A 20,974-nucleotide genomic window follows, 5' to 3' on the forward strand; every position below is an offset into this window, starting at 1 on the left:
CCGAGTCCTGCTTCGCTACCGCATGAGACCCCACTTGCTCACTGAGATTTCACCTGCTGACCTGCTCATGAAAAGGGCACTTAATACAAGACTCTCGTTAGTTCACCCTGATCGACATGAACAGGTAGAGAGCAAGTGGCTTCAACAAAGTACATATAATGATAGCGCTAATGTGTCACACGAAATTGAAATCAATGATCCTGTATTTGTATTGAATTATGGACAAGGTCCCAAGTGGCTTCCCGGCACTATTGTGGCCAAAGACAGGAGCAGGGTGTTTTGGGTCAAACTTTCAAACTAACTTTTTGGAATTCATGCACAAGGACCCCCAGGTTCCTCTGCACCGCAGCATGTTGTAATTTCTCCCCATTCAAATAATATTCCCTTTTACTGTTTTTTTTTCCAAGGTGGATGACCTCACATTTTCCGACATTGTATTCCATCTGCCAAACCTTAACCCATTTGCTTAACCTATCTAAATCTCTTTGCAGCCTCTCTGTGTCCACTACACAACCCGCTTTCCCACTAATCTTTGTGTCATCTGCAAATTTTGTTACACTACACTCTGTCCCCTCTTCCAGGTCATCTATGTATATTGTAAACAGTTGTGGTCCCAGCACCGATCCCTGTGGCACACCACTAACCATCGATTTCCAACCCGAAAAGGACCCATTTATCCCGAATCTCTGCTTTCTGTGAGCCAGCCAATTCTCTATCCATGCTAATACATTTCCACTGACTCTGCATACCTTTATCTTCTGCAGTAACCTTTTGTGTGGCACCTTATCGAATGCCCTTTGAAAATCTAAATACACCACATCCATCGGTACACCTCTATCCACCATGCTCATTATATCCTCAAAGAATTCCAGTAAATTAGTCAAACATGATTTCCAATTCATGAATCCATGCTGCGTCTGCTTGATTGCACTATTCCTATCTAGATGTCCCGCTATTTCTTCCTTAATGATAGTTTCAAGCATTTTCCCCACTACAGATGTTAAACTAACCGGCCTATAGTTACCTGCCTTTTGTCTGCCCCCTTTTTTAAACAGAGGCATTAAATTAGCTGCTTTCCAATCCGCTGGTACCTCCCCAGAGTCCAGAGAATTTTGGTAGATTATAACCAATGCATCTGCTATAACTTCCACCATCTCTTTTAATACCCTGGGATGCATTTCATCAGGACCAGGGGACTTGTCTACCTTGAGTCCCATTAGCCTGTCCAGCACTACCTCCCGAGTGATAGTGATTGTCTCAAAGTCCTCCCTTCCCACATTCCCGTGACCAGCAATTTTTGGCATGGTTTTTGTGTCTTCCACTGTGAAGACCGAAGCAAAATAATTGTTTAAGGTCTCAGCCATTTCCACATTTCCCATTATTAAATTCTCCTTCTCATCTTCTAATGGACCAACAATTACTTTAGTCACTCTTTTCCGTTTTATATATAGGTAAAAGCTTTTACTATCTGTTTTTATGTTTTGCGCAAGTTTACTTTCATAATCTATTTTTCCTTTCTTTGTTGCTTTCTTAGTCATTCTTTGCTATCGTTTAAAATTTTCCCAATCTTCTAGTTTCCCACTAACCTTGGCCACCTTATACGCATTGGTTTTTAATTTGATATTCTCCTTTATTTCCTTGGTTATCCACGGCTGGTTATCACTTCTCTTACCACCCTTCTTTTTCACTGGAATATATTTTTGTTGAGCACTATGAAAGAGCTCCTTAAAAGTCCTCGACTGTTCCTCAATTGTGCCACCGTTTAGTCTGTGTTTCCAGTCTACTTTAGCCAACTCTGCCCTCATCCCACTGTAGTCCCCTTTGTTTAAGCATAGTACGCTCGTTTGAGACACTACTTCCTCACCCTCAATCTGTATTACAAATTCAACCATATTGTGATCACTCATTCCGAGAGGATCTTTTACTAAGAGATCGTTTATTATTCCTGTCTCATTACACAGGACCAGATCTAAGATAGCTTGCTCCCTTGTAGGTTCTGTAACATACTGTTCTAAGAAACAATCCCGTATACATTCTATGAATTCCTCCTCAAGGCTACCCCGTGCGATTTGATTTGACCAATCAATATGGAGGTTAAAATCCCCCATGATTACGCCGTTCCTTTTTCACATGCCTCCATTATTCCCTTGATTATTGCCTGCCCCACCATGACGTTATTATTTGGGGGCCTATAAACTACGCCCACCAGTGACTTTTTCCCTTTACTATCTCTAATCTCCACCCACAATGATTCAACATTTTGTTCATTAGAGCCAATATCGTCTCTCACAACTGCCCTGATATCATCCTTTATTAACAAAGCTACCCCACCTCCTTTCCCTTCTTGTCTATCTTTCCGAATTGTCAGATACCCCTGTATGTTTAATTCCCAGTTTTGGCCACCCTGCAAACACGTTTCTGTAATGGCCACCAAATCATACCCATTTGTAATGATTTGTGTCGTCAACTCATTTACTTTATTTCGAATGCTGCTTGCTTTTAGGTAGAGTGTTTTAATACTAGTTTTTAAACCTTGCTAATGGCAGAGCGACGCAAATCATTTAGCAATTTGTGGCGATTTGCAGCGCACGTGGTACCTCTTCCTCACCAAAACAATTTACACACTAATAATGGCGTGCATAGTAAACTCACCTGAGAACTCATTTTTGGAGTGGAAGCAAGTCTTCCTCGATTTTGAGGGACTGTCTATGATGATGATGATATTTGCCAGTAAATTCTGACCCACTGATTTAGTTTGGACTGATCAATTTACAGCAGTGCCTCTATTTTTAGGTCATGCACTAAAGCTGAATGAACATTGCAGATTACTGCTTAATCACAGGCACATTTCTTATTAATCAGTTACATTAATGACGACCGTGGAGGAGTTCGTCCCAATTAACAGAAAATGTCTGTCGAAAAATGAAAATTTAAAAAGTCAATACTCTGTTTATCTTAAAAAAAAGCTTAAGAGCCGTAGAATGGTTTCTACGATATAATGTGGGCCAAGATTTAGAAGCATTGTTTGTGTGGAAGTTGAATTAGCTTGTGTCTTCAGCTCTCTTAACTCAATCAGGTGTACAGTTGCACATTGGTGCATGATAGATTTCAGGCTTTGAACTTTTTTGTATAGAAGGGTCTAGGTTAAGACAAATGAGTTCATGTGTTATCAGTGAAAGCAATTTAAAAGCAGCAGTTAATGATAACAGAGTCCAGCACATTTATCTGTTAAACAGAAGGAATCAATAAAGTTGACAAATTACCATCGTTTGCGATATCAATGTCTTCAGCTTCCTCAGTTACTTCTCTATATCCCCTTTGTCTTTCTACAGTTAAACGTGTCATTGAACTGTTTGAAACTTCGAACAAGATCTTCTAACAGGGCATAAATCTGCACTTTTAATTGTCTCTTTCAATGACCTGATTATATAGTACCAAGATAGATGTTAATGTTGAAGGCTTAAGATCTGTTCCTGTAAAGAGCACCATCAATAGCCATACCTGATAGCTAATGAATTTCTTTGAACTTTACAAAAAATTGGTAAGCATCAAAAGCAACATTAATTCGCTACATTCGAGAAAAAATACAAAACAGGTCATTAAACATGAACTAACTTGACAGGCTGTTGTGCACGGGTGGACTTTAAAGCAGATGCAAATGGAACTTGTGTCAGATAATTGGGTTTTGCTTATCTTTGAGATGTCATGTTACGTTCATGCAAATTTTCTTTGATAAAGAATAACATGAAATTAATTTTAACCTTTTAATTTTAAGACTTGCTTCCACATCCTTTGCTTAACGAACATCTTGGAATTATTTGTTACATCCACAATGGATTTCAGCTTCACTTCAGCATCCCATTGATCTGATATTCAACAACAGAGAAACATAGAAAAAGAGAAAATAGGTGCAGGAGTAGGCCATTCGGCCCTTCAAGCCTGCATGACCATTCAATAAGATCATGGCTGATCATTCACCTCAGTACCCCTTTCTTGCTTTCTCTCCATATCCCTTGATCCCTTTAGCCGTAAGGGCCATATCTAACTCCCTCTTGAATATATCCAATGAACTGGCATCAACAACTCTCTGTGGTAGAGAATTCCACAGGTTAACAACTCTCTGAGTGAAGAAGTTTCTCCTCATCTCAGTCCTAAATAGCTTACCACTTATCCTTAGACTGTGTCCCCTGGTTCTGGACTTCCTCAACATCGGGAACATTCTTCCTGCATCTAACCTGTCCAGTCCCATCAGAATTTTATATGTTTCTATGAGATCCCCTCTCATCCTTCTAAACTCCAGTGAATACAGGCCCAGTCGATCCAGTCTCTCCTCATATGTCAGTCCTACCATCCCGGGAATCAGTCTGATGAATCTTCGCTTCACTCCCTCAATAGCAAGAATGTCCTTCCTCAGATTAGGAGACCAAAACTGAACATAATATTCCAGGTGAGGCCTCACCAAGGTCCTGTACAACTGCAGTAAGACCTCTCTGCTCCTATACTCAAATCCCCTAGCTATGAAGGCCAAAATAGCATTTGACTTCTTCACCGCCTGCTGTAACTGCATGCCAACTTTCAGTGACTGATGTACCATGAGACCCAGGTCTCATTGCACCTCCCCTTTTCCTAATCTGTCGCCATTCAGATAATATTCTGCCTTCGAGTTTTTGCCACCAAAGTAGATAACCTCACATTTATCCATGTTATACTGCATCTGCCATGCATTTGCCCACTTACCTCACCTGTCGAAGTCACCCTGCGTCCTACTCACAGCTCACACCACCACCCAGATTAGTGCCATCTGCAAACTTGAAGGTATTACACTCAATTCCTTCATCAAAATCATTAATGTATATAGTAAATATCTGGGGTCCCAGCACTGAGCCCTGTGGCACCCCACTAGTCACTGCCTGCCATTCTGAAAAGGACCCGTTTATCTCGACTCTCTGTTCGCTGTCTGCCAACCAGTTCTCTATCCACGTCAGTACATTACCCCCAATACCATGTGATTAAATTTTGCACACCAATCTCTTGTGTGGAACCATGTCAAAAGCCTTATGAAAGTCCAAATACACCACATCCACTGTTTTTCCCTTGTCCACTCTACTTGTTACATCCTCAAAAAATTCTAGAAGATTTGTCAAACATGATTTCCCCTTCATAAATCCATGCTGACTTGGACCGATCCTGTCACTGCTTTCCAAATGTGCTGCTATTTCATCTTTAATAATTGATTCCAACATGTTCCCCACTATAGATGTCAGGCTAACCAGTCTATAATTACCCGTTTTCTCTCTCCCTCCTTTTTAAAAAGTGGTGTTACATTAGCTACCCTCCAGTCCATAGGAACTGCTCCAGAGTCGATAGACTGTTGGAAAATGATCACCAATGCATCCACTATTTCTAGGGCCACTTCCTTAAGTACTCTGGGATGCAGACTATCAGGCCATGGGGATTTATTGGCCTTCAATCCCATCAATTTCCCTAACACAATTTTCTGACTAATAAGGATTTCCTTCAGTTCCTCCTTCTCACTAGACTCTTGGTCCCCTTGTATTTCCGGTAGGTTATTTGTGTCTTCCTTCATGAAGACAGAACCATAGTATTTGTTCAACTAGTCTGCCATTTCTTTGTTCCCCATTATAAATTTATCTGAATCTTACTACAAGGGACCTATGTTTGTCTTCACTAATCTTTTTCTCTTCACGTATCTATAGAAGCTTTTGCAGTCAATTTTTATGTTCCCAGCAAGCTTCCTCTCATACTCTATTTTCCCCTTCCTAATTAAACCCTTTGTCCTCCTCTGCTGAATTCTAAATTTCTCCCAGTCCTCAGATTTGCTGCTTTTTTTGGCCAATTTATATGCCTCTTCCTTGGATTTAACACTATCCTTAATTTCCCTTGTTAGCCATGGTTGAGCCACCTTCCCCATTTTATTTTTACTCCAGACAGGGATGTACAATTGTTGAAGTTCATCTATGTGATCTTTAAATGTTTTGTTGATAAGCCAACTTGGAATTTGTTTATGCTGCACTGAGGCTGTTTCTTTTATTTCATACTGCTACTATTTGCGATGTAATCTGACCATTGGGAATTTTGCTCAGAACAACATTTAACCACAATTAATCTCTGCTTGTTGTGCTCCAGAGTGAAATGTGATAGATTTGCATTCACAGAGGACAAGTTAAGAGATCTACTGCAGTTCAGGACAGAAAAACATTAAAACCAATTTAACCAGAAAATCGGACACGGAAGTGGAGACACAGCCAAAATTAATGAAAAGCACAGAAAAGGGCAGGGTTTAGATGCTCCATGATCTGGATGGTGAAAACATACCTGAATGGTTCATAATAAATTACACAGTATGTTCATTTTGCAGTTGAAATCAGCAAACCACAGGATTGCATCTTCTGTAATTCGGCTTAACAGGGTAGACTTACCAAGGGGTAACTAATGCTTTTTGGTCGTAAAGTAGGTGTCATTGATTGGAAAATGAAGCAAAGAACCGTAATGCTGGATCTCCATTTTATGCATCATGCACTTTTCTGGTTCCAGATTACAAGGCAGCAGGAAAGTCCCACTCGGAAGTTAAGTCCTTATGACATTATTTCGATGAAAATGTGATTTTCTCGCGTTCCCATCCAAATAGCGTAGATTCATGTTCCATTCCATTGAAAATGGGTGCCCGCGAATGCTAAGCACAGAATTAAATGGAAATAGACTTTAAGGCCCCAAGTTTCCCGAATAAAAATAATTGTGCTCACTTACCTGGAAGCCCGATTTTTTTTAGCCCCTCAGCGCTGAAAATAAAAATCCTAAGTTTTCTCCCACCATGTGCACCTTCTGGTGCCGGTGCTACTCGAGCTGATCTCGCAGGGCGGGGCTTCTAGTGTGCGCCGGAACCGCACAGTGCATGCGCTAAAAAAAAAATTCTGTCTGCAGACCTTCGGCCGGGGGCTAGCAGTGGGCCGCGTAGCTGGAGGACCTTCAGCCAGGGGCTAACAGCAGCTGCAGTCGACGTCGAGGAGAATCGGGAGAAGGCTGTACTGGATGGCAAACGAAGAAGACTCCAATTTGTCAGCTGCTTTTTCAAACTTGGAGATTTTAAAAGGTTTCCCTGCATTTTTGGACGATTTTGGGCAGTGAGAACATTGCTGGAAAAAAGTAAAGATTTTTCCTTTTTTTGCTACGCATTGATTTATTATTGCAAGAGCATCAGTTTTGGTAAGTTTATATTTATTTTTATTTTTATACCTGCATATGGTTAATATTCGCTTTTTAAATTATCTTAAAGTTTATTTATGAGAGACAGGGAGTCCCTTCGGCCGGCGACAGGAGTGGGCCAGCACAGATTTCTCTAACTGCAGGTAAGGGTTTTTCCTACGGTGCTTCAAGAGTCTATGCGCCGGTTGAAAGAATGTTGTTGGTGGGGAAAGTTTGTCTATGTACAGAAATGGCGTGCAATCTTGTTTTACACGTACACCAGCGCCAGAATGTATGGCGCCAAACATTCTGCCGCTGGTAGTAGACGCCGGCACCCCAAGACTGGGGAATTTTTGAACTGGGCTTAGGTGCCAAAAAATTCACTATACGCTGAAAAAACGGCGCCCAGTGATGGGCAAACTTGGGGCCTAAGAACCTTGCCTGAAATTTGCTGTGTGCATTTTCAGAGAATTTTTAACTTTTTATCTTACTGCATGTTTTTCTGTTGTTCTGATTTATGTGATCAGGATACATTAATGCAATTGTTGTGGCACAGCTACTTTTTGCCAATGATAGCAGTAGTGTCACAGGTTTTCCCTATACTTGTACTTTTTGGGAAAAGAAGAAAAGGTCCAATGAAGGGATGTCAGGCAGGTGAAGATGCACCAGAGCTGTTCTGCAGCCACACATTTGTACCATCAATGCATATAAATCTTGCTTCCTTTGAGTATTAGTGATAGTGGAGGCTCCAATTCCCAAGTAAAACCATGACAGCAGACTTGATGGCACAATTGTACAATATGAAGGCCTAAGGCTGGATAGTTCTTCAGAAGCACTCCCATCACTGTATTTCATACTATAAGTGACATTGGACGAATGAAGGCATGTCAGAGTGATCAATGTTCAACAGAGACTGATTAGCTTCACCCACCATGGTACCACCAAATATTATCTGCAGGGCATTGCACATAAACATGGCAAGAACCAGGAGGAATTGGCTTCACAAGCTGCAAGTCAGCAGAGAGTCAGATACCATGTCATCTGCAGCAAAGACACCTCGAGCTAACATGTGAAAATTGAGCTGGCAAAACCAATGACAGTAACAGTCTCAAATCTACTTCTGTTTTTTCCAGGTATGCTGCAATACTCACATAAATGGATGGTGTCATGGGATGGCTCGCATGCCACTCTTCTTGCAATCACCTCACGTAGCAGCACCTCCACTTTGTTAGCCGTTAAAAAGAGCGTTGGATGCTGGGCTACTGTACAGCTGTCTACACACTTTCCTTTCACTCTTTTTTTCACCTGTCACTTCTTCCCCTTCTACCCCCTCACCCTTGGCAAAGCTGTCATGGGTTGAAATGTTTATTGATTTTTCTAAATGCTCTAAAACTTTTTGCTCCCCCATGCTGACACATCCCTTTAAATGCTACTCGAAACACAATTTTTCAGTCCCCCATTAGGCTACTTCTCTGCAAGAAGGTAGAATAATTTTGCTAATAAGCCGACCATTCAAAATGTATGCAATCACCATACTGCACTTCATCCTCTGTATCCTCGACTCTGAGGGACTACCTATGATGATGCACTTCTGATCAACTTTGCGCTCATATCTCGACATTAGGGACTGAACTTTACTTGAATATAGATTGCAAAGGGATTGGAGTTTCTTTCTCAAGTATGATTAAGGTTTGGTGTCATTGTCACGTGGCCTGACTTTATTGTTGTATTGAAATTTAATTTAATCAAAGCTAATGGGTGACGTAATCTCCAAGGAAGATGCTTGAACGTGAAAGGTGAAACTTGTTCATATAATCCATGGACATTCTCATGGTCTTTAATTTTTTTTATTCATCTGGCCTCTGTGTTAAAAGGAAGGGGGGATTTGAATCTTAATAATGAGAATATTACATAAATTCCACAGGGGTATAATTCAACTTCAGAGTGGGCACAAAATGAGTGGTAGTGGATTGGCCACCCATTATACATCCTGCCGGATTTTCATTTCCATTGAAGCGATGTTTCCGAGAATATGACAAGAGAAGTTGAAAGAAGCGTAGTCTCTCTTTAGTCAATTATCAACGACATTGTTGTGTTGTACAAGTCTCATTATTATACTATATAGTGTAACTTTGATTAAGAAAGAATTTGCATTTAAATCATGCATTTCATGACCTCAAGATGTCTCAAAACATTTTACAGCCAATTAAGTACTTTTGAAGTGTAGTAATGCAGGAAATGCGGCAAATAATTTGCACACAGCAAGGTCCCACAAACAACAATGTGAAAATGCCCAGATAATCTGTTTTTTAGTGAAGTTGGTTGAGGAATAAATACTGGCCAGGACACCAAGGAGAACTCCTCTGCTCTTTTTCGAAATAGTGCCATGGGATCTTTTATGTATACTTAAGAAGGCAGACAGAGCCTCATGCAATAGACACCACCTGGGACAGGGCAGCACTCCATAAGTACTGTACTGCAGTGGCGGCCTAGGTTTTGGAGTGAGACTTGAACCCATGACTTTCTGACTCAGAGGAGAGAGTGCTTCCACTGAGTCATGGATGAGAGTTTAATTATTGTACTATATGCAGTCTGTATGTGATGTAAGTTTAATGATTGCACTATATGAGTTCTAATTATTGTATTATGTGCAGTCTGTATGCAGTCTAGCGGTGTGATAATTTTTGCTGTCTGCATTTAGAATCAAGATGGCTCCTGGGGTAGAAGTTCCTTTCTGACCTGTTTAACTGTATCCGTGATCATCCATGGCCATCCATTGCTATTCTTCCCAAAATCTCCTTTCTTCCCCAAATCTCCTTTTGTCCACTGCTTTAAGTTATCTTGCCTCTGATAGTGAAGGCATTTCAGCCCAAACTACAATTTCAACCTTCAAGTTTAAAGCTACAAGTCAAGTTCAAAGCCTGCAGAGCCCATTGCCCATCCCCCGCGTTCCTTTTTTCTTTGTCTCAGCGCTTGCAACGCCTTGATCTTTGAAGAAACTTGATTTCCTTCACTTGCGAACAGGACTTTGTTGCTCTATCGACTACACTGTTTGACTCATCGACTGTGGCTCTGCTCTGCTTTCAGTCGCTTCAAGTCTTTTCCTGAATTCCTTATCAAATTGATTTTTGATCTCCTGGTCTTTGGTGGACTATGTTTCTGCACTGGACCACACTTGATTATTCTGTAAGACTTTCTGCTCTTTCTCTATCTCTGCTGTGAAAGTTTATTTTTCCTTTGAACTGCAGCTGTGTCTCTGCTGAACTGGTGAACTTTGCTGTCTGCTGGCTATGGTCTCATGGCAATCTACAAACTTGTGCCAACGACGCCATCATCTTTCTGCACCGCTACTGCCTCTCCTTCCTACAGCACATCCTCAATCTCTCTACACTTCAAATAGCTTCTGGACTTCACTCGCCTGCTTTGGACAGCGGTTCGTCGATGTTTCGTGTTGGCCCCATCCTGCTCATGTTGGCTTTGTCCTTCTCTGGGACCTTTGACTTTGGTCTCCCTACTATTGTATCCCATGAATTACTACATTTAAACAGGCCTATGTAACCTGAGCTATTCCCATGTCCAACTGCGTGCACACTTTGGTTGCCGCTCCGGACCCGAACCATTCAAAATATTTTCACTTTTTACCCCTCTTTCCTTTTCTCTTGCTCCCTCCCTGACCATTCTCCTGTGCTGTCATGCCTCCTTTCATCCCTCCTCACTTGGATACTCTGCCCTTCCAAATCCCTACCCCGATCCTTTATTACTCTTTGACCTGCCGCTGTCCCAGACTTGACTCCCTCCTCGATAAGCCTACAGCTTCTCTCTGTGCCTCTCTTGGCATCCTACAAAGGGCCCATCGAGGAAATTGTCGCTGCCTCCTTATGGACAATAACCTCAACTGTCCCATCCTACTCTCTTGTCGAACTTCCTACCCATCTCACCCACTGGGGGCTAATCTTGCCAATCTCCTCCCCGTTCAACTCACTTTCTCCACCCCCCTTCCCCCACCCCCAGCGCTGACCCTTTTGACACTGACAGTGGGGCAGCCACCTCCGACCCTCTCTGCATCTCCCTCCAGAATGTCCATTCGCTTGTGAACTGGCCCTTCCCATCCATGAGCTGATCATGGATGATGGCATCGACATCATGGCCCTGACGGAAACCTGGTCGAGGGGCGATGACACCTCACCCTTAAATGAAGTTTCCCTGCCTGGCTATACCTTTCACCACTTGTCCTACTCAGACTGCTGTGGTGGCAGTGTGGCTCTCATCTGCAAATCACAACTTGGTGTGTTCCCCTACTCCTCTGGAAATTTCTCTTCCTTTCAGCATCTCACCTTATTCCATCCCTCTTCCCTCTCATTTAAAATTCTCTTTCTCTACCACCCAACCAAGTACCATAAAAATGTTATTACCAATATTTCTTCACTATTTTCCACCCTCTGCCTCTGCACCAAACAACTTCTCATCCTCGGTGATTTCTGTTGTTATCTGTAAAGCATGCACTCCCATGTTCCGCCACCAGGGAGCGCATTCCCTGAAGACCCAAGGGATCCCAGCATCCCTTGGGAGCACTGTTTATAAGCTGGCCCCTAAGGCCTGTTACTCACTCTGGAATGTCTTAATAAAGACTGAGGTCACTGTTACTTTAATCTCCCTGTGTGCAGCCTCATCTGTGTTAGGAACACAACAACTGGCGACAAGTACACAAATCCAACACAAAGATGCAGCAAACTGTGGGCATCCTGGAGAATACTCGGAGAGTAAGGACTGGGAAGCGTATGTTGAACGGCTAGACCAGTACTTTGTAGCCAACGAGCTGGACGGAGAAGGAAGCGCTGCAAAAAGTAGAGCGGTCCTCCTCACGGTCTGCGGGGCACCGACCTACAGCCTCATGAAGAATCTTCTGGCTCTGGTGAAACCCACAGATAAGTCAAATGAGGAGCTGTGTACACTGGTTCGGGAACATCTTAACCCGAGGGAGAGCGTGCTGACGACGAGGTATCGGTTCTATACGTACCAGCGACCAGAGGGTCAGCAAGTGGCGAGCTATGTCGCCGAGCTAAGGTGACTTGCAGGACAATGTGAGTTTGATGGCTACCTGGAGCAAATGCTCAGAGACTTTTTTGTACTGGGCATTGGCCACGGGACCATCCTACGAAAACTTTTGACTGTAGAGACACCGACCCTCAGAGAGATAGACGATTATCTGAATGGTGACAGATTAGGAAAAGGGGAGGTGCAACGAGACCTGGGTGTCATGGTACATCAGTCATTGGAGGTTGACATGCAGGTACAGCAGGCGGTTAAGAAAGCAAATGGCATGTTGACCTTCATAGCGAGGGGATTTGAGTACAGGGGCAGGGAGGTGTTGCTACAGTTGTACAGGGCCTTGGTGAGGCCACACCTGGAGTATTGTGTACAGTTTTGGTCTCCTAACTTGAGGAAGGACATTCTTGCTATTGAGGGAGTGCAGCGAAGATTCACCAGACTGATTCCCGGGATGGTGGGACTGACCTATCAAGAAAGACTGTATCAACTGGGCTTGTATTCACTGGAGTTCAGAAGAATGAGACGGGACCTCATAGAAACGTTTAAAATTCTGACGGGTTTAGACAGGTTAGATGCAGGAAGAATGTTCCCAATGTTGGAGAAGTCCAGAACCAGGGGTCACAGTCTAAGGATAAGGGGTAAGCCATTTAGGACCGAGATGAGGAGAAACTTCTTCACCCAGAGAGTGGTGAACCTGTGGAATTCTCTACCACAGAAAGTAGTTGAGGCCAATTCACTAAATATATTCAAAAGGGAGTTAGATGAAATCCTTACTACTAGGGGGATCAAGGGGTATGGCGAGAAAGCAGGAAGGGGGTACTGAAGTAGCATGTTCAGCCATGAACTCATTGAATGGCAGTGCAGGCTAGAAGAGCTGAATGGCCTACTCCTGCACCTATTTTCTATGTTTCTATGTAAGGCCATTGTGATAGCACAGGCATCTATGTCCACCAGTGATAACACCAAACAAATCTCTCAGCACACAAGTGCTAGCAATGTTCATAAATAAACCGGAACTGTGTTTGCGAGCAGAAATGTACAGGGCAGACACCACGAGTCTGCAACTGCCAGCAGGCCTCAGGTGACCCAGATGAATCAGAGACCCCAACAAAGGATGAATGCAAGGCAATTAACACCTTGTTGGTGTTGTGGAGGCTTCCTTTCAGCCTATTCATGCCGCTTCAAAGGATATGTTTGCAAGAGCTGTGGAACAATGGGGCACCTCCAATGAGCTTGCAAATGAGCTGCAAGCTCTGCAAAACCTGCTAACTACCACGTGGCAGAGGAAGATCGGTCCATGGTGGATCAAAGCAATTTCGAGCCTCAGAGAGTGGAGGCAGATGCTGAAGTACACGGGGTGCATACATTTTTGACGAAATGTCCACCTATAATGCTAAATGTAAAATTGAATGGCTTACCCATAGCCATGGAACTGGACACTGGCGCAAGCCAATCCATCATGAGTAAAAAGATGTTTGAGAGACTGTGGTGCAACAAGGCACTCAGACCAGCCCTGAGCCCCATCCACACGAAACTGAGAACGTGCACCAAAGAGCTCATCACTGTCCTGGGCAGAGCCATGGTCAAGGTCACCTACGAGGGCACAGTGCACGAACTGCCACTCTGGTTTGTCCCGGGCGATGGCCCCACACTGCTTGGAAAGAGCTGGCTGGGCAAAAACCGCTGGAACTGGGATGACATCCGAGTGCTATCACATGTCGATGAGGCCTCATGTACCCAGGTTCTTAACAAATTTCCTTTCCTTTTTGAGTCAGGCATTGGAAACTTTTCCGGGGCGAAGGTGCGGATCCACTTGATCTCAGAGGCACGGCCCATTCACCACAAGACACGAACGGTACCTCACATGATGAGGGAGAGAGTGGAAATCGAGCTGGACAGGCTGCAACGTGAGAGCATGATCTCCCCAGTGGAATTCAGCGAGTGAGCCAGCCCCATTGTTCCAGTCCTCAAATGTGATGGCACGGTCAGTATTTTCCGCGATTATAAAGTAACTATTAATCGTTTCTCGCCACAGGATCAATACCCGCTACCTAAGGCAGTCGACCTATTTGCGATGCTGGCAGGAAGCAAGACCTTCACCAAACTCGACCTGACTTTGGCCTACATGATGCAGGAGCTGGAGGAGTCTTCAAAGAGCCTCACCTGCATCAACACGCACAAGGGACTGTTCATCTACAACAGATGCCCGTTTGGAATTCGGCCGGCTGCAGCGATCTTCCAGAGAAACACGGAGAGCCGACTCAAGTCGGTACCACGCACGGTGGTTTTGCAGGATGCCATATTGATCACGGGTCGGGGTCCTCCAGTGACTGGATCGTGTAGGGTTGTGGCTGAAGAGGTCGAAATGCGTCTCCATGGCAACAGAAGTGGAGTTTTTGGGGAGAAAGATTGCGGCGGATGGCATTCGGCCCACAGACGCCAAGACAGTCGGGTGTGTATTACAACAAGCTTATGTTGCGGGGAGGTTGCAACCTGTCGCCTATGCTTCCAGGAGCTTGTCTAAGTCCGAGAGGCCAACAGCATTGTGATATCTTCACAGAGCACACACACACAGCTCCTAACATGGAGGCTGCTCAGTCCGGAAGCTACTGGAAGCTGCCTGTCCGTTTATTATAACTCTGCAACTGCAATACACAATACGTCCACATCCACAGTATGGAGCTACAAGCATTACAAGCTTACAGCACTTACAGACATCACATTTCTCCCTCCTAATGAAAAAAACCATCATAACAAACATCATAAATAACTTCATTTTTATACATAGTTACAAATGTAACTTTACGAATTGTTTTCTGTTTCGAAGAGGATACCTTCGCTCTCGAACAGAACCTTCCAAACATGGTGTTGATTTCCCACTCATTTCACATGATACAATCTTTATCTGCTGATAATTCATTCCTACGAATGAAGAATGGATGTGTATCTTTGTCTGTTACCTGGATTGGCCATCCAGTTGCAATATACTCATACACCTTTGACATCACGGGGTCACGTTTGGTTGCTCTACCAATCTCTTCAGCTGCGACTGGTAGTTCATCAATGTATGAAAAATAAAACACTTCTTCCCTATCGGGTGTACCCTGTGATGGAGAAGGCAATCTAGACATTGCATCAGCATTACTGTGATCAGCTGATCATCTGTATTCAATATCATATGTATATGCTGACAAAATCAAAGCCCATCTCTGCATTTGGGCTGCAGCTAATGTTGGAACTGAGGACTTTGGATGGAGGATTGCTGTTAGGAGCTTATGGTCTGTAACGATGGTAAACTTACGACTATACCAGTATTTGTAAAACTTCTTGACCCCAAAAATTAATGCCAAAGTTCCCTTTCAATTTGCGCATAATTTCTCTCACTGACACTGAGAGTGCGTGAAGCAAAAGCAATTGGTCTCTCCTCCCCACTACTTAATACATGAGAGGTTACTGCCCAACTCCATACGGAGAGGCATCACATGCTCGTTTAATCTCCTTAGATATGTCGTAGTGAACTGACATGGTGCTCTCTACCAATTTGTATTTACACTCCTTGAATGCTGTTTCGCATTCTTTTGACCACTTCCACTGGACCTGTTTTTTCAAAAGTTCATTCAGTGGATGTAATGCGGTAGGAACTTCCCATAATAGTTCAAACGACTCAAGAATGAACGAAGTTCAGTGACATTCCTGGGAGTGGGTACATTTCTAATTGCATCCAATTTTTCCTTGGTCGGATATAAACAATCTTTGTCTAATCTGTACCCTAAGTACTCCACTGAGTTTTTAAATAAGTCACACTTACGAGCAGACACTCGTACTCTGTGCTTCTCTAGCCATTTGAGGACTTCATTCAATATCTCATTGTGAATTTGCATATTTGGTGCTGAAATTAGTATGTCATCCAAATAACATACTACCCCTTCAATACCTTGCAAAATCTGGTTCATCAGCCCTTGGAATATGACAGAGGCAGTTGACACTCCAATTAAATTGATATAGGCCGAGATGAGTATTTATAGTCAAACATGACTTGGACTCCTCATCCAGTTCAAGCTGTAAGTAGGCATTCGTAAGATCCAGTTTTGAGAAGATCTGACCACCTGTCAGTGTTGTGAACAAATCTTCTATATTCGGCAATGTATTGGGGACATTACCCTCTGGAACCTGGTTTACGGTTACCTTATAATCACCACATAATGGGCCCAAGTTACCTGGACGCCCGTTTTTCGCGCCAGAAAGGGCGCCTAAAAAAAACTTACCTATTCTCCGGCTCCCTGGAGGCCCTCTGGAGCTGGGCCCAGTGCAGCACGAGCTGTAGGGGGTGGAGCCAGGTCCCTGCGCTGAAATCAGTGCCGGGACCTCTGCACATGCGCGCTACAGTGGGGGCGCATGTGCATTAGCTCCAGGTGCCCAAAACTCTGTGGGAGGGGCCCGAAGCACGCAACCCCTAGCCCTGGCCAAATGGCCTCACTGCAGCTGCGTGCATAAGGCTCCTCCCACCCGACCCGACCTCTGCTTCCCCCCGCCCGGACCTCCGCGACTCTCTCTCTACCCCACCCCCCTGACCTCCGCGACTCTTCCCCCCCACCCACCGCGGACCTCCGCGACTCTCCCCACCGCCCCCCACCCCCCACCCCCGGACCCCCGAGACCCGACGCCACCTACCTGTAAATCCAGCCCGAGGTCTTGGGCCCGGCCGTTCAGCCTCCTTCTCTCCCTCCCCCACCACCCTCTCTCCTTCCCTCCCTCCCTCCTCCCTCCTTCCCTCCCTCCTCTCTCCTTCCCTCCCTCCTCTCTCCTTCCCTCCCTCCCTCCCTCCACTCTCCTTCCCTCCCTCCCTCCTCTCTCCTTCCCTCCCTCCCTCACTCCTCTCTCCTTCCCTTCCTCCCTCCTCTTTCCTTTCCTCCCTCCCTCCTCTCTCCTTCCCTCCCTCCCTCCTCTCTACTTCTCTCCCTCCCTCCTCTCTCCTTCCCTCCCTCCTCTCTCCTTCCCTCCCTCCCTCCCTCCACTCTCCTTCCCTCCCTCCCTCCTCTCTCCTTCACTCCTCTCTCCTTCCCTTCCTCCCTCCTCTTTCCTTCCCTCCCTCCCTCCTCTCTTCTTCCCTCCCTCCCTCCCTCCTCTCTCCTTCCCTTCCCTCCCTCTCTCCTTCCCTCCCTCCCTCCTCTCTCCTTCCCTCCCTCCCTCCCTCCACTCTTCTTCCCTCCCTCCCTCTCTCCTCTCTCCTTCCCTCCCTCCATCCCTCCTCTCTCCTTCCCTCCCTCCCTCCTCTTTCCTTCCCTCCCTCCCTCCCTCCCTCCCTCCTCTCTCCTTCCCTCCCTCCCTCCTTCCCTCCTCTCTCCTTCCCTCGCTCCCTCCCTCCACTCTCCTTCCCTCCCTCCTCTCTCCCTTCTCCCCCTCCCCCTCCTCCACCACCACCCCCCTTCTCCCCCTCCCCTCGCTGTCAGAAACACAGACACTGACAGACAGAGAGTGAGAGACACACACAGAGATAGAGACACTGACAGAGACACACTGGGGGGGTCATCCCAGCACGCTGTTGGAGGACTCCCGGTGCTGCAGTCGGTCAGTAAAAAATGTTTTATTTATTGATTTTTAAAATTTTTTATTAATTTTTTTTGATTGATTTATTGGTTGATTTATTGATGTATTTATCATTTATTATTGATGATGGCTCTTTATTTGTAAAACTGAAGTGTTTAATGTTTGTAAACTTCCCTTTAACCCCTGCTCCCCCCCCCCCCCCCGCCATTCCCTACGCCTAATTTGTAACCTATGCCTGATTTTCTAAAGTGTAGACAAGATTTTTTCGAATGTACAAAAATCTTCACTTACTCCATTCTAAGTTAGTTTGGAGTAAGGTTTCACTGCATAAACTTTGAAAACAGGCGTAAGTGGCCGGACACGCCCCCTTTTGAAAAAAAAATTCTGTTCCAAAGTGAAACTGTTCTAACTGACTAGAACTGGAGCAAACTAAATGCCGAGAATTCAAATTTCTAAGATAATCCATTCTAAACCAGTTGCTCCAAAAAAACAGGAGCAACTCAGGCCGAAACTTGGCCTCAATCTTACTTTACCATCAGACTTAAGTACAACAACAAAGGGTGTAGCCCAATTACATTGATCGATCTTAAAAATAATGTTCTCAGTCTCTAGTCTTTTGAGTTCTTGCTCAACTTTCTCTTTGAGTGCATATGGTACGGAACGTGGCTTGCAGTAAACCGACCTAGCGTCCTTCTGTACCCTGACACTCGCCTTGAAGCCTTGGATCCGACCGCCTGTTTCGCAGAACACCTTCGGATACTGTTTGCTAACCTCATCCGTTGATGAAAATTTCTCTTCCACAGAGAAGATCTTACTCCAATCCAGTTTCAATGAGCTTAACCAATTTCTTCCCAGTAAAGCAGTGTTGTCACCTTTCACTATTATTAGAGGCAAGTTCTGAAATTGATCTTTATATATCACCGGTGCGGTGATACGGCCTAATATAGGAATTTTCTCTCCCGAGTAGCCTCGCCGCTCTATCTTGGATTTCTCCAGTTCTAAATCACGCAATTTGTCGCGGTACAGTGACTCCGGTATGACACTCATGGAGGCACCCGTGTCAATTTCCATTGGTATCTTGAATCCCGCAACATCTATGTGGATTTTGATGCTTTCCGAATCGCTGTCCGTTAACCTCGTGCTCCTGATGACATGAAATTCCATCATCTCCTCGTCCTGCTGTTGTTCTTCCAAGCCTTGCAGTCTCTTTGGATTTCTACTCATAGCTTTGAACGCTGGACTCATAGCTTTAAAAGCTGGTTTACCCTTCAGTCACATGCCTTCGCAAGATGCCCAGTCTTTCTGCAGAAGAAAGACTCTGCCTTCATGTATGGACAACTTTTAGCAATGTATTGTCCCAGGCACCTAGAGCACGACTTCGACGTTCTGTTAGAATTTCTAGTTTTTGAGACTTTGGGTCCCCACCGTCTTTTACTTTGACCCTGCAGGTGATTTACCTTGGTTGACTGACGACCATAATCATTATTTAATTCTCGGGAAAATTGTTCGGCCATGCTCATCGACCTCGCTGTCTGACAAACAATCTCAAAAGTCAAGTCATCCGTCGTTAATAACTTCGTTCTGATCGCATAATTTTTCACCCCACAAACAAAACAATCCCGTAATGCTCGATTTTGAAAGTTCCCAAAATTCCAGTGCAGCGATAGCTTTTTTAATGCTATGATGTAATCAGAGATACTTTCATCAATCTTTTGATTCCATATCCCGAAACGATAGCTTGCAGCAATTTCTAACGGTTTGCGGTTATAGTGCTGCTCCAGCTTCGTTAAAATCTCTTTAAGCGTTGTGTCCTTTGGCTCGTCAGGCACAAGCAGATTTACAAGGGTTTCGTACAATGTCGGACCTGCCACGGATAAGAAAATCGCTTTCTTCCTTCCAATACAGCCTGGTTCTGGACTGCATTGTCTGGAACTTCGATTATGTTATTTGCAGTGAAATACATTTCTAGCCGATCCACACACGTTTTAAAACGTTCCTGCTCGTGTCTATATTCCCCCAAATATCCGATTACACCTGCCATGTTTAATCTCTAGCTGTTCTCACTGTGTGCTGTAGTTTACCTCAGATTTTGTAGCTTTTTTTTCAAAGACAGAAACTTCCAAAGTCTTCTGTCGGCTGGCTGAATCCTTCACCAACAAAATTTAAGCTTTAAACATCCGAAAAATTTCCATCCTCAGTCGTCAACTGTGATATCTTCACAGAGCACACACACACAGCTCCTAGCATGGAGGCTGCTCAGTCCGGAAGCTACCGGAAGCTGCCTGTCTGTTTATTATAACTCTGCAGCTGCAGTACACAATACGTCCACATCCACAGTATGGAGCTACAAGCATTACAAGCTTACAGCACTGACAGACGTCACAAGCATGATTGAGAAAGAGGCATTAGCGTGTGTGTTCGCTGTAAAGAAAATGCATCACTACCTGTTTGGCCTCAAATTTGAGCTGGAAATCGATCACAAGCCCCTCATATTCCTGTTCGCTGAAAACAAGGGGATAAATACTATTGCCTCAGCCCGTATACAAAGGTGGGCACTCGCGCTATCAGCGTATAACTATACCATCCACCACAGGCCAGGAACCGACAACTGTGCGAATGCTCTCAGTCAGCTACCATTGCCCACCATGGGGGTGGAAATGGCGCAGCCTGCAAACTTGTTGATGGTGGCGCAGCCCGCAGATTTGTTGATGGTCATAGAAACATAGAAACATAGAAAATAGGTGCAGGAGTAGGCCATTCGGCCCTTCTAGCCTGCACCACCATTCAATGAGTTCATGGCTGAACATTCAACTTCAGTACCCCATTCCTGCTTTCTCGCCATACCCCTTGATCCCCCTAGTAGTAAGGACCTCATCTAACTCCTTTTTGAATATATTTAGTGAATTGGTCTCAACAACTTTCTGTGGTAGAGAATTCCACAGGTTCACCACTCTCTGGGTGAAGAAGTTCCTCCGCATCTCGGTCCTAAATGGCTTACCCCTTATCCTTAGACTGTGACCTCTGGTTCTGGACTTCCCCAACATTGGGAACATTCTTCCTGCATCTAACCTGTCTAACCCCGTCAGAATTTTAAATGTTTCTATGAGGTCCCCTCTCATTCTTCTGAACTCCAGTGAATACAAGCCCAGTTGATCCAGTCTTTCTTGATAGGTCA

General features: G+C 44.6%; 1 long non-coding RNA gene across 1 annotated transcript in view; it reads right to left on the reverse strand.

The window, feature by feature from the left end:
* The window catches only part of LOC139274791 (uncharacterized), a 47,045-nt gene extending 40,193 nt beyond the window's left edge, over positions 1 to 6,852 (reverse strand). The window contains exon 1 of the long non-coding RNA XR_011595606.1: positions 6,769 to 6,852. This is a non-coding gene — a long non-coding RNA (uncharacterized lncRNA). The remainder of the gene's footprint in view (positions 1 to 6,768) is intronic.
* Positions 6,853 to 20,974: the final 14,122 nt, after the last annotated feature.

This window comes from Pristiophorus japonicus, chromosome 10, assembly GCF_044704955.1.
Source record: "Pristiophorus japonicus isolate sPriJap1 chromosome 10, sPriJap1.hap1, whole genome shotgun sequence".
Lineage (NCBI taxonomy): Eukaryota > Metazoa > Chordata > Chondrichthyes > Pristiophoridae > Pristiophorus > Pristiophorus japonicus.